This window comes from Nematolebias whitei, chromosome 4, assembly GCF_014905685.2.
Source record: "Nematolebias whitei isolate Nwh7 chromosome 4, NemWhi1, whole genome shotgun sequence".
Lineage (NCBI taxonomy): Eukaryota > Metazoa > Chordata > Actinopteri > Cyprinodontiformes > Rivulidae > Nematolebias > Nematolebias whitei.
The window spans coordinates 19,813,188-19,823,778 of NC_056501.1; the positions used below are offsets into that span (position 1 = coordinate 19,813,188).

Consider the following 10,591-nt stretch of genomic DNA (forward strand, 5'->3'; position numbering starts at 1 on the left):
TATATATATATATATATATATATATATATAATAAATCGGGTTTTCAATGCAAGAGCTGATCCTTAGTCAGTAGCAGCGCTTGATCTTTTCTAACTGCAGCCAACTTTCATGTTTAAGCTTTTAGTGATTTCTGATCAGGTGATGCTCCGCATGACGAAACTTTTACCCAGCATGCAGTACTTCAACACTTCAGTCAGATCTGTTGCAACAAATCCAGCACACCAAATGAATAAGTTGTCACATTAGACTCCCTGCAGAATAACTACATTTAAATGAGCCGAACAACCCCGAGATAGCTCCATCATCCTTGTTCTCTGCTCCGATTTTAGCTCCATCAATATATTTCATCCGTCTCAAAGCTTTGAAAGGCTGAAGATGTGTGGCTTCTGTTTAAAGAATGTTAAAGGTGTTTATAAAATTAAACAGATTCAGCAGATGCAGCATTAAACACCAGAAAATGGACCCTTCTATCTGAAAAATCCTCAATTTTAGCTGTTTGATTTATTTCCATCTGTAATTTTGTGGACATGTTTATTTCACCTTTAAACATTTACAATCAGCTTCGCTTCATTCTGGTTGTGTGGAGTGAATCTAAACATTAAAATGTATATCCTATTTCTATACTTTGCTCATTGTTGGGCTAGTTTTCATAGTTACAGCCTTAGAACAAGGTTTTTTTTTTTGCATTTGCTCATTAAAATTATTGTTGTAGAAGATTAATTATGATTCTTTCTGCTAAGTATTTGTTAATTACCGTACTTTCCACCGTACACGTCACATCACCGTGTAAGTTGCATCAGTTCAAATATGTCTAATGAAGTGGGGAAAAAACATCAATATGCCGCTTCATTGTATAAGTCGCATCTATTATGCGTCACCGCTGACCACCTGGAAACGTGGGCCGGTGTTGTGCCAAAAATCGATTGGCTGCTAAATGTTGGCCGCGGGAGCATGCACAAGAGGACTTTAACAAAATTAACACTTAAAAACAATTATTTTTTTGCTCAAAATTATAGCAAAGGTGTGCCATACCATACCATATCATACCAATTTATTTATAAAGCACTTAAAACAGCAACAAGGCCAACCAAAGTGTTGTACAATAGAAACAATCAAGCAGAGCGGACAGGAGAACATAAAATAAAAATATAGATACAAATAGCAGCAGATAATAACTAAATGGCCAACAATGTAGACTACAGACAGGATCAAAACAAATCACACCATGCCAAAGGCAACGGAATTAAAGTGGGTTTTCAGGCAAGCCTTAAAGACTGTGAGTGTGGGAGCCTGCCTAACACGCAGTGGCAACTCATTCCACAGTCTTGGACCTGCAGCAGAGAAAGCCCTGTCACCTCTGAGCTTACGACGGGTTCCTGGAACTGAAAGAAGCATCTGGTCTGCTGACCACAGAGCGCGAGGTGGGACATATGGCTGCAGAAGCTCAGCGAGATAAGATGGGGCAGAACTGTTCAGTGATTTAAAAACATGCATGAGTATTTTGAACTAGATCCGAAGGTGTGTCTCAGTCTAATTTTTCCTTAATAAATGTACTTTAACGGTCAAATCAGCTGCACTTCAAAAATATATTTGCGGTTGCGGGAGCATGGAGGGAGGACTCGCTGTGCATTTCTTCAAAATTTGACAAGATAACCACCTAAAAACAATTATTTGTTTGCTCGACGTTATAGCAAAGGCTTGTCTCAGTTGAACTTTTCCTTAATAAGTGCTCTTTAACGGTCAAATCAGCTGCATTTCACCTGGACGGCACGGCAAAATGCAGCTGATTTGACGTTTGCTCCAGGAGCTCCGGGGCAAGATGAAGGTGGCTGTATGGTAAGCCAAGTGTCTCATTAATAGCCACTTTTACCTATTAATGAGACACTTTGCTTGCCATATCACTCAAGGGCCCTCTAGCAGCTGAAAATGTTAGTGCTCAATATTTTTAATGTCAGAATGAATGAAAACATCAGATCTCAGCTAAAAATTTGGTATCAATATGGGAAAAAAACATAAATAAGTCGCCTCGCTGTATAAGTCACAGGGCATGCTAATTTATGCATAAATGTGCGACTTATACAGTAAAAAGTATGGTAGTTAAAAATGATGTTTTGGTCTCAGCCTGCTAAACTGTGCCTTTAACTCAGCAGTTCCAGTAAGATTCTTCATGTATTGTGTGTATGAGCGTTTGTGTACAACGACCACTTATGCTTTAAATAAACACAATGTATAATAAACTAAATCATCCTCATAAAGTGCTGTTTACACTAATGAGCTTCTTATAGATGTCTGGGAACTCAGATGGAGCACTGCTCCTGTTGCTAAATGAAACTGTGCTCAGCTCTGCTGCTGCAGAGTAAAGCAGAGTGCAGCTCTGGAGACAAGCTGACGATGCAGCAGAGACCCCTGCTGTCTACAAGTCTGTAAGTACACTTGAGTTCACTGAAAAGTCACAGCTCCTTTTAACAGAGTACAATTAGATTTTTAATAAAAGCAAGCTGCGATCAATTTAACATTCATTGTCATAATTTTTTTTTTCGACAAATGCAAAAAAAAAAAAATTATCTAGGTACTTTAGGTGGGCGGCCTGTTTTTAGTGTATTTGTTGTGTGTACTGTCTGTGAAGCATAAAGATAAACTGTTTGGACTTGGCTGTAGGTGTTTAGTGTTTCTGGAATACACTGAATACTTAAAAATTGATTGTGTTTTGCAATGATGCAAACTTACTGTATTCACATATGTTGGGGAAGATTCTCAGCTGTCCATGAAAGGTTAAAAACAGAAAACAACTGGACTTCTATTCTGAAGCTGAAGATGTTTTGTTTCACATGCGGGAGGTTTTATCAATTCTAAAATATCTGGAGTGTGTGGAGTTCCAAGTTTTGTGAGAGAACTGGTTTTGTACTGAGCTTCACCTCCAGATTAGACTGGAACTGAGGCTCTTTGTCTGCCTGAATCACAAGAGAGATGGAGTTTGCATGTTCTCTCCGTGCATGCGTGGATTTTCTCCAGGTAATCCAGTTTCTTCCCACATACCAAAAACATGCATGTTATTTTTTTTCATTTACCCTTTATTTATCCATTATCATTGAGCCACGAGAACTCATTTTCAAGAGAGACCTGTTTTAGGGAGCAGATGGTGGGGGTTAAGGGCTTTGCTCAGGAGCCCAGAGTGGAGTGAAGGAGGGTGGAGGGAGGTGTGTGTGTTTCACCTTTTCCACACACATTTTGATGTTGACGGTACCGGGAGGTGAACCTGCGACTTTCCCATCACAAGCCCAAATAGGCTGAATGGTAACTCTAAATCATCCCTAGATGGTATGGTATGGTATAAAGTTTATTCATTAAAAGTAAATAAATTAATACATTCCATAAACTATAAAAAATACAAGAAATTAAAAATGAAAGGCAGCAAGCAGAAAGAAGATTTTTTTTTAATTATATCTGCCCCTTTTTTTCAAACAATTTGTTCAATGATAATAATCTTTAAGTAACAGAACAAAATGAATAACTCTTTCTAATTTTTCTAATTCTAATACAAAACACACACTAAGCTACTTCATATATACTTTTTTAACAATTCAGTTTTGATATTTTTCTTAAATGTACACATTGACTTGGCATTTTTCACATCACTCTCTAGACCATTCCACAATCCAACTCCTTGGATTGAGGTAGACCTTCCCTTCAGACTAGTTCTAAATGTTTGTTTGACAAATATCTCTATCCCCTTAAGATTATAACAACTTTGGCTTTTAACAAAATTTCTTTGGATATTTAATGGTAATGTGTTATTTTGAGCCCTATACATAACTGATAAAATACTATAATCTACCAAATCATGGAACTTCAATAACTTTAGTTGATAAAATAATGTGCTTGATGGGTGACAGTAATGCTTTCTGGTGATAATTCTTACAGCTCTTTTCTGTAAAATAAAAATAGGTTTTGTAAATGTTTTACACACTTTCCCCCAAACATCAATGCAATAGATTAAATGTGGAACAATGATTGTGTTATACAACATGTACAGAGCTTTTTCATTTAATAATTCCCTGACTTTGTATAGTACTGCAATAGATTTAGATATTTTTATTCTTACAGACTTGATGTGATTTTTCCATGTTAGCTGTTCATCAATGATTACACCCAAAAATTTCATCTCATTAACTCTACAAATCTCAACACCCTCAATTTTAAATGGATCATCAACAGTTCCCTTTTTGTTACTAAATATCATGTATTTAGTTTTATCTAAATTTAATGATAATTTATTAAGTTTAAACCAAGTTTGTATTTTACCAAATTCTGTCTTTATCAATTCCAACATCCGTTTTATATCTTTACCCAAACAAAAAAAAAAAAGTGGTGTCATTTGCAAAAAGGACACATTTGAGGAGTCCTGATACATTCTCTAAGTCATTCACATATAAAATAAATAACTTTGGTCCAAGTACAGAGCCTTGAGGAACTCCACAAGTGATATTGCAGAGGTCAGATGAGAGTGATAGAGTGAATGGTTGTTCGTCTCTATGTCCCTGTGATGGGCATGTGAGCTGGTTTACCCTACCTCTTGCAATGACTGCTGAACACGGGCACCAGTGACACCCACGGCCCAAAAAGACAAAGTGAGTAAAAGATTATGGATGGATGGATGGATGGATGGATGGATGGATGGATGGATGGATGGATGGATGGATGGATGGATGGATGGGGTTAGATCATCTATAAGCATTTCATTGTGTGAATGTTAATGAAGCATTCACACTATCGTGATCCATTTTTCTTCTGTATGTTTTTCGGCATCTTTCTCATCCAGCAGTTTTCAAGCTATTTTAACAAATCTTGCTTCAAAACGTTCTGCATTTTCAGGAAAATCCTGCTTTGACTTTTGGTATTGGCATATCTTCAGCTTTATGAAATATTTTGCCTTTTTTTTTTTTGCCTTTTTTCCTCATAGGAAATGAATGGAGCTCAGTTTACAACCTTTAAGTCTTTAGATCTGTTTACAAACTTTTACTGCTCCTTTCACATTTTGTGTTGGTTCAGCTTCTTTCAGCTTGTGCAAATTTTAACTTTTTTTCAGCTACTTTCAGCAATTTTAGCTGTTTTTTCAGCTGTTTTGCACTCCTTTTAGATTCTTTTAGCCAACTACAGAATTTTTGTGCTTCTTCTAATTCTTTCTGCTAATTGTGGCTTGCTATGCTCCTTTCAGCTGATGTCTGCAAGTTTAAGTTTTTTCTGCTATTTCAGCTTATACTATTTAGCTGTTTTTATGCTAATTTGAACTTTTTCAGCTAATTCCTCATTTTTTTTACACTTATTTCAACTTTTTTCAGACATATTCAACAAAAATATGCTCTCGCAACTTTGCACATATTTAAACTTCTTTCAGCCTTTTTTTAGCTACTTTCAGCTGTTATTTGCTAACTTCCACTTTTTTCAGATAATTTCCACTTTTTGTGCTCATTTCTGCTTCTTTCAGCCTAATTGAGCAAACGTGTTCTTTCTGCTTTCTTCTGCTAATTTAAGTTTGTTTTACCTTTCCAGCTTTTTTAGCCTTTTGCAGCTGTTTTCTGATAAATTTAAGTTTTTAATGGTAATTTTTCTTCTTTCTGCCTAATTAACTTCTTTATGCTAATTTCAGTATGATACGCACCTTTCAGCTTTTTTCTGCTACTTTCAGTTTTTTCTGCTTATTCAGCTACTTTTTAGCTCATTTGATGCTATTTTTAGCTTTTTATCCTAATTCCACCTTTTTTTTTTTTTTTTTAGCTCATTTTAGCTCTTTCCACTTCCTTCTGGTAACTAAAGCTTCTTTATTCCTTTTCATCTACTTTTCAGCATTTGTTTTTAGCTAATTTCCTCTTTTTTTCCTTCTCATATCTGCTCATTTAAACCTAATTTAGCAAACATGTGTCCTTTCTGCTTTCTTCTGCTAAATTAGGCTTATTCAGCTACATTTCAGAATGTTTTTTTAGCTAATTTCAGCTGTTTTTGTGCCAGTTCTGCAAAAGCATTTTGCATTTTCGCAGGAAATGCAATTTTTCTAGTTTTATTTTTTAAATATTGAACTGATTCCTATATACAGTCTGTTCAAGAAGTCTGTACAACTGTTGCTAATGTTTTAGCCAACATAATCAACACTAAGTATTGATTGTGACAAACTGGTTCTTCTCATGAACTTGCAGAATGTTTGTCATCAGTTTAATATTCCACCCATCTTGAGGAGCAGCTATCTGCTGCCCCCTGCTGGATGTTTGTGGTTGCAGCTCCTCTCCTCAGTGAGACTCTTGTCGCTGTCTGTGGTTCTGATTACAGGTTGGATCTTGTTTTACAAAGAATTTTCATCAACGACTGATGTCGAAACAAATCATGTTTAAACTCTTAAGTAAAACACAAAGGGGCTTGTTTTGTTTGAGGAGTCACTTTGTGGTAAATTTAGTCTTCTGTTGACAGTGTGTGAATGAGAACCATTAATCAAACGCTGAGCTGCTCACAAACACACACACGACAACATACACACGTGGAGCTGAAGGTCGTTGTTCGAGTGGAGCCTCCAGGTAAAGTCCAGTCCCAAAGAGTGAAGGACAGTGAAGGTAATACAGCGGGGACTGAGGGGCTAATGGGGAGAAGAGGCAGGGAGAAAAAGAGTTGTTCGGATGGAGAGAAGGTCGGGACATGGGAGGAAGATGCTCCAGGGAATGGAGAGATGGAGGGATGAAATGACAGAGATAAAGAGAGGCACATGAGAGCAGAGCGCTCTGCTGGATGGAGCAGGCTGGAGTTAAACTTTAAAGGAACATTTGGGGAGTTTGTGCAGTATAGCTTCTGTGAAGTTTTGTGACATTATAAGTAAAATTAAAGAATAAAGTGATAAAGAGTGAGACGGAGAGCTTTGGGGTAGACAAGAAGAAGAAAAGAGGAAATCAGAATGGAAAGAGAGGAGCAGAAGGATAACAGCTTACAGACTGTAGCCATCATTCTGATGTGCTGTGGTGCCGTCAAGCTGCTGCACCTACTGGGAGTCATCAGTGTGGAGGGTGAGTCTTTACATCCTGCTCAGACTCCAGAGTTTGTTGACCGTCCCTCTCCGACTGTCCAGTTGATACGAGAAAAATGAGACTGGGAACATCACCACTAGGAGCTGATCTGTTCAGATGTCCAACTGTGTTGCAACAAAAGTAGAGCTGTACATATACTTTCTTCATGTTTTTTAAAAACATCTAGCTTTTCTGGAAACTTTTACTGCATGAAGACTTGATTATACTCCACACAAACATTTGTAAAGGACTGTGCACTTTGTTAAAAAACAAAACAAAAAAAAAACCTCTTGCTATATTTTTTCTTCTTAAAACATTTGGAGGCCAACGAGAATGCACAAGTTATAATTAAGGTGAATTGTCTGTGACGCAATTAACAAGAAAGGTGAATTTGTACGTGTTTATTAGATTTCCTAATATTCATTTGATAATAATGAACCCTGTGCATAATTGAATTTTTTAAATTTAATAAATGAAAATACTCAACATTTAATTCACACACAGATTTTAAATCTTTAAGGGAAGTTATGTTCTCGATTTATAGCTTCTGACTATGTGACAGATTAAAACCTGTGTGTGTGTGTGTGTGTGTGGGGGGGGGGGGTGCAATCATATTCTTATGCTAATCTGCTAATTAACTTTTTGTGTGTTTTAAGCGGTAGTATAATAAAACATAATAAAAAATACTTTGTAAAAACAAATTAAAGCACATATACACAATAACAGTGCAAGTTAATATAAAATTACTTTACTCAATTCAATCTAAATATTATTGTAATTGTTGTGGAAAGTATTAATATTTTAATTAAATAATGTACATGCATGTCCTCTGGTAGTCATGCGGGTGTGCTGCAGCACCTTCCACACCCCAACTTCTCACGGTCTTGCCCTTCAACCTCAGATAGTTACTTGTTTAATGTTATCTCTTTCTAATCAGCTTCATAATGAAGACAGTTCCGATTAGGTCCTTTACAAAACACAACCCTGATTTTATATCTCTTCAAAAAACTTGCAGCTTTTTGAGAGGAGGAGGTGTTGACGACAAACACACGTCTGATAAATAACTTAGTATTCTTATTTTACATCATACACAAGTTAAGCCCTTTAATAAAAGGAATGGGAACTTTAAATCAGCTCTTCGGTGTGTGTGATCGAACTGGCAGTAACGATCAAACCCGGTGTAAGACTTTTTGAAACGGTCTGCATGGGCTGAGAACATGTCGGACTGATGAGAGAGGTTTATTTCAGCGTGGTGAGGGGATAACGCTACAACCAAGCTGCGGTTCACGGAGGGGACAGAAGTGGAGACACGTGGTGTAATGACAGTTTACAAATGTCGCCACACAGATAAAAATGTCTCTTGTGAAACTGCCAATGTTTCAAAATGGTGATGGTAAAGGACCACGTGAACCTGTGTGAGCTTTTATTAGAGTAGCAGGCTTCAAAAGCTCTCTTTGTTAAACTGATGTTTTTTTTCCTGTTTGAACCATTCAGTTCCTGCTAAACAACTCAATGAACTTAAATGAAACTTCCAGGAAGTAATCATTAGATGTACTTCTACATATTATTAACTCTTTGTAGTCAGCCTGATTCAAGATGACTGTTGTAACTAATGGAACTTAGTACCGGTAGTTGTGCCCGATACCAACCTCAAATACTTGTACTCATAAAAACAAATGCTTTGCACTTTGCTACTACTTTTATGGTTGGTGATGTCATTTCATCGTCCACTTTGCAAGTTAGCGAGAGCAAAAAGTACAAAGTAGAAGAAATGCCAATAGTTTGAAGTTATTTTAAAATGAACGCAGGCCACGTGACACCAGATGGTTTGCTGTGTTCTTTATAAAAGAAATGTGTTTTTAAAGTCATTGAGTAGTGTTTAAATTTTAAATAACTAATTACTCAGTACTCGTACTCAGTACTAAGTACCTAAACTTAAATACTTGTAGTCGGTCTGAAAATCAACAAACACAATTATTAGAATTTAAAGAACAAAAATACGTTTAACTCAGGCAGCTTTACACATATTGAGGTAAAATGTGATGCAGTGTTGGTTGAGTTATTCTAAATGTACAGTATTCTCCAAATGCATATTTTTATATATATTGCAATATTGCATTAGACTGTACTAATATTATTTTCAAGGTTTGACCAAAATAACTATACCTCTGTCTTTTTTCAACATAAGATAATCTTAGTCTGGCATGAAAGGTGGCGGGTGATATGCATTTCAAATGATCTCAGTGTGATCGTCAGATACTGATCAATTGTGTAGGAAGTTGCCATGAACCAGTTCTGGGGGGACACGTACACATTTGTCTGTGAAGCCTCTAATTTGATGAAATAATTGTATAATATGCATGTTAGGCTGATTGGTAACTCTAAATTGTCCCTAGGTGTGAGTGAGAGTGTGAATGGTTGTTTGTCTCTCTGTGTCCCTGTGACGGACTGGAGACCTGTCCAGGGTGTCCCCCACCTCTTGTACAGTAATGGCTGGCTATGGGCACCAGGACCTCCGCAATCCAAAAAGGAAGAAGAAGCAAGTAAAGATGGATGGATTTTTTTTCAAGAATGTGATATTTCTTTTGCTCCTGCTCCATCACACACCTTCATTAAACCCATTCTTTTATTATTAAAACACCACCAAGACATTTTTTTTTGCTCCAAGTCTTCCACATTACAACCATTTTATCATGCTCAGAAGTTTTATTAGTACTTCAAATAAATTATGCACAGTTATAACACTATGCATAATTATTACTCTGGACTGCTTCAGGGATCATGTGAGCTGTGGTGATGGGTGGGTGTGGGAGACCAGAGGAAAATGTTTGACTGTATACAGTCATGTTCACATATAGGTGTGTGTGTCGAGTCGATGGCGTGTCCTTTCTCCCCTCCCCTGCAGCGGCAAGAGTAATGAGATGTTAATGATGGGGACGCAGAGAGGACGAACACAAAGACGTTGATCTGACCTCTACCTTTCTGCACCTCCATCTTTCATCCTCCCATCCTCTCATTTCCTGTCTAACTAGAAGAATAAAATATGGAGAAAATGTATCTGCAAATGTTGAGCTTTTTAATTACTCACCATAATGCAAGATGTTTTTTTTTTCATTTTGAACACAAGACAGAAGTCAAAGAGGGCATAGCTAATCCATTTATTCTTAACTGGACTGAGCTTTAGACTTTGATTGGTTCAGTCTGGGATGTTTCAGTGGTTTTCCTTGAGTGTCAGGGGTCATAAATTTGGTCTCAGTGTCAGATCTTCCATCCATTATCTTTTACCCGCTTCTTCCATTTTGGGTCACGGGGGTCGCCGGTGCCCATGTCCAGCAATCACTGTGCGAGGAGCGGGGTACACCCTGGACGGGTCGCAAGTCCATCACAGGGACACATAGAGACAAACGAGACAAACAACCATTCACTTTATCACGCACACCTAGGGACAATTTAAAATTGCCAATCAGTCTAGCATGCATGTTTTTGGTCTGTGGGAGGAAACTGGAGTACCCAGAGAAAACCCACGCATGCACGGAGAAAACATGCAA

At 37.3% G+C, this 10,591-nt stretch overlaps 1 protein-coding gene across 1 annotated transcript in view; it reads left to right on the forward strand.

Moving 5' to 3' along the window:
• The window catches only part of LOC119408455 (Kv channel-interacting protein 1), a 49,324-nt gene that overhangs the window by 32,290 nt on the left and 6,443 nt on the right, over window positions 1–10,591 (forward strand). The gene's annotated exons all lie outside the window — the stretch shown is intronic.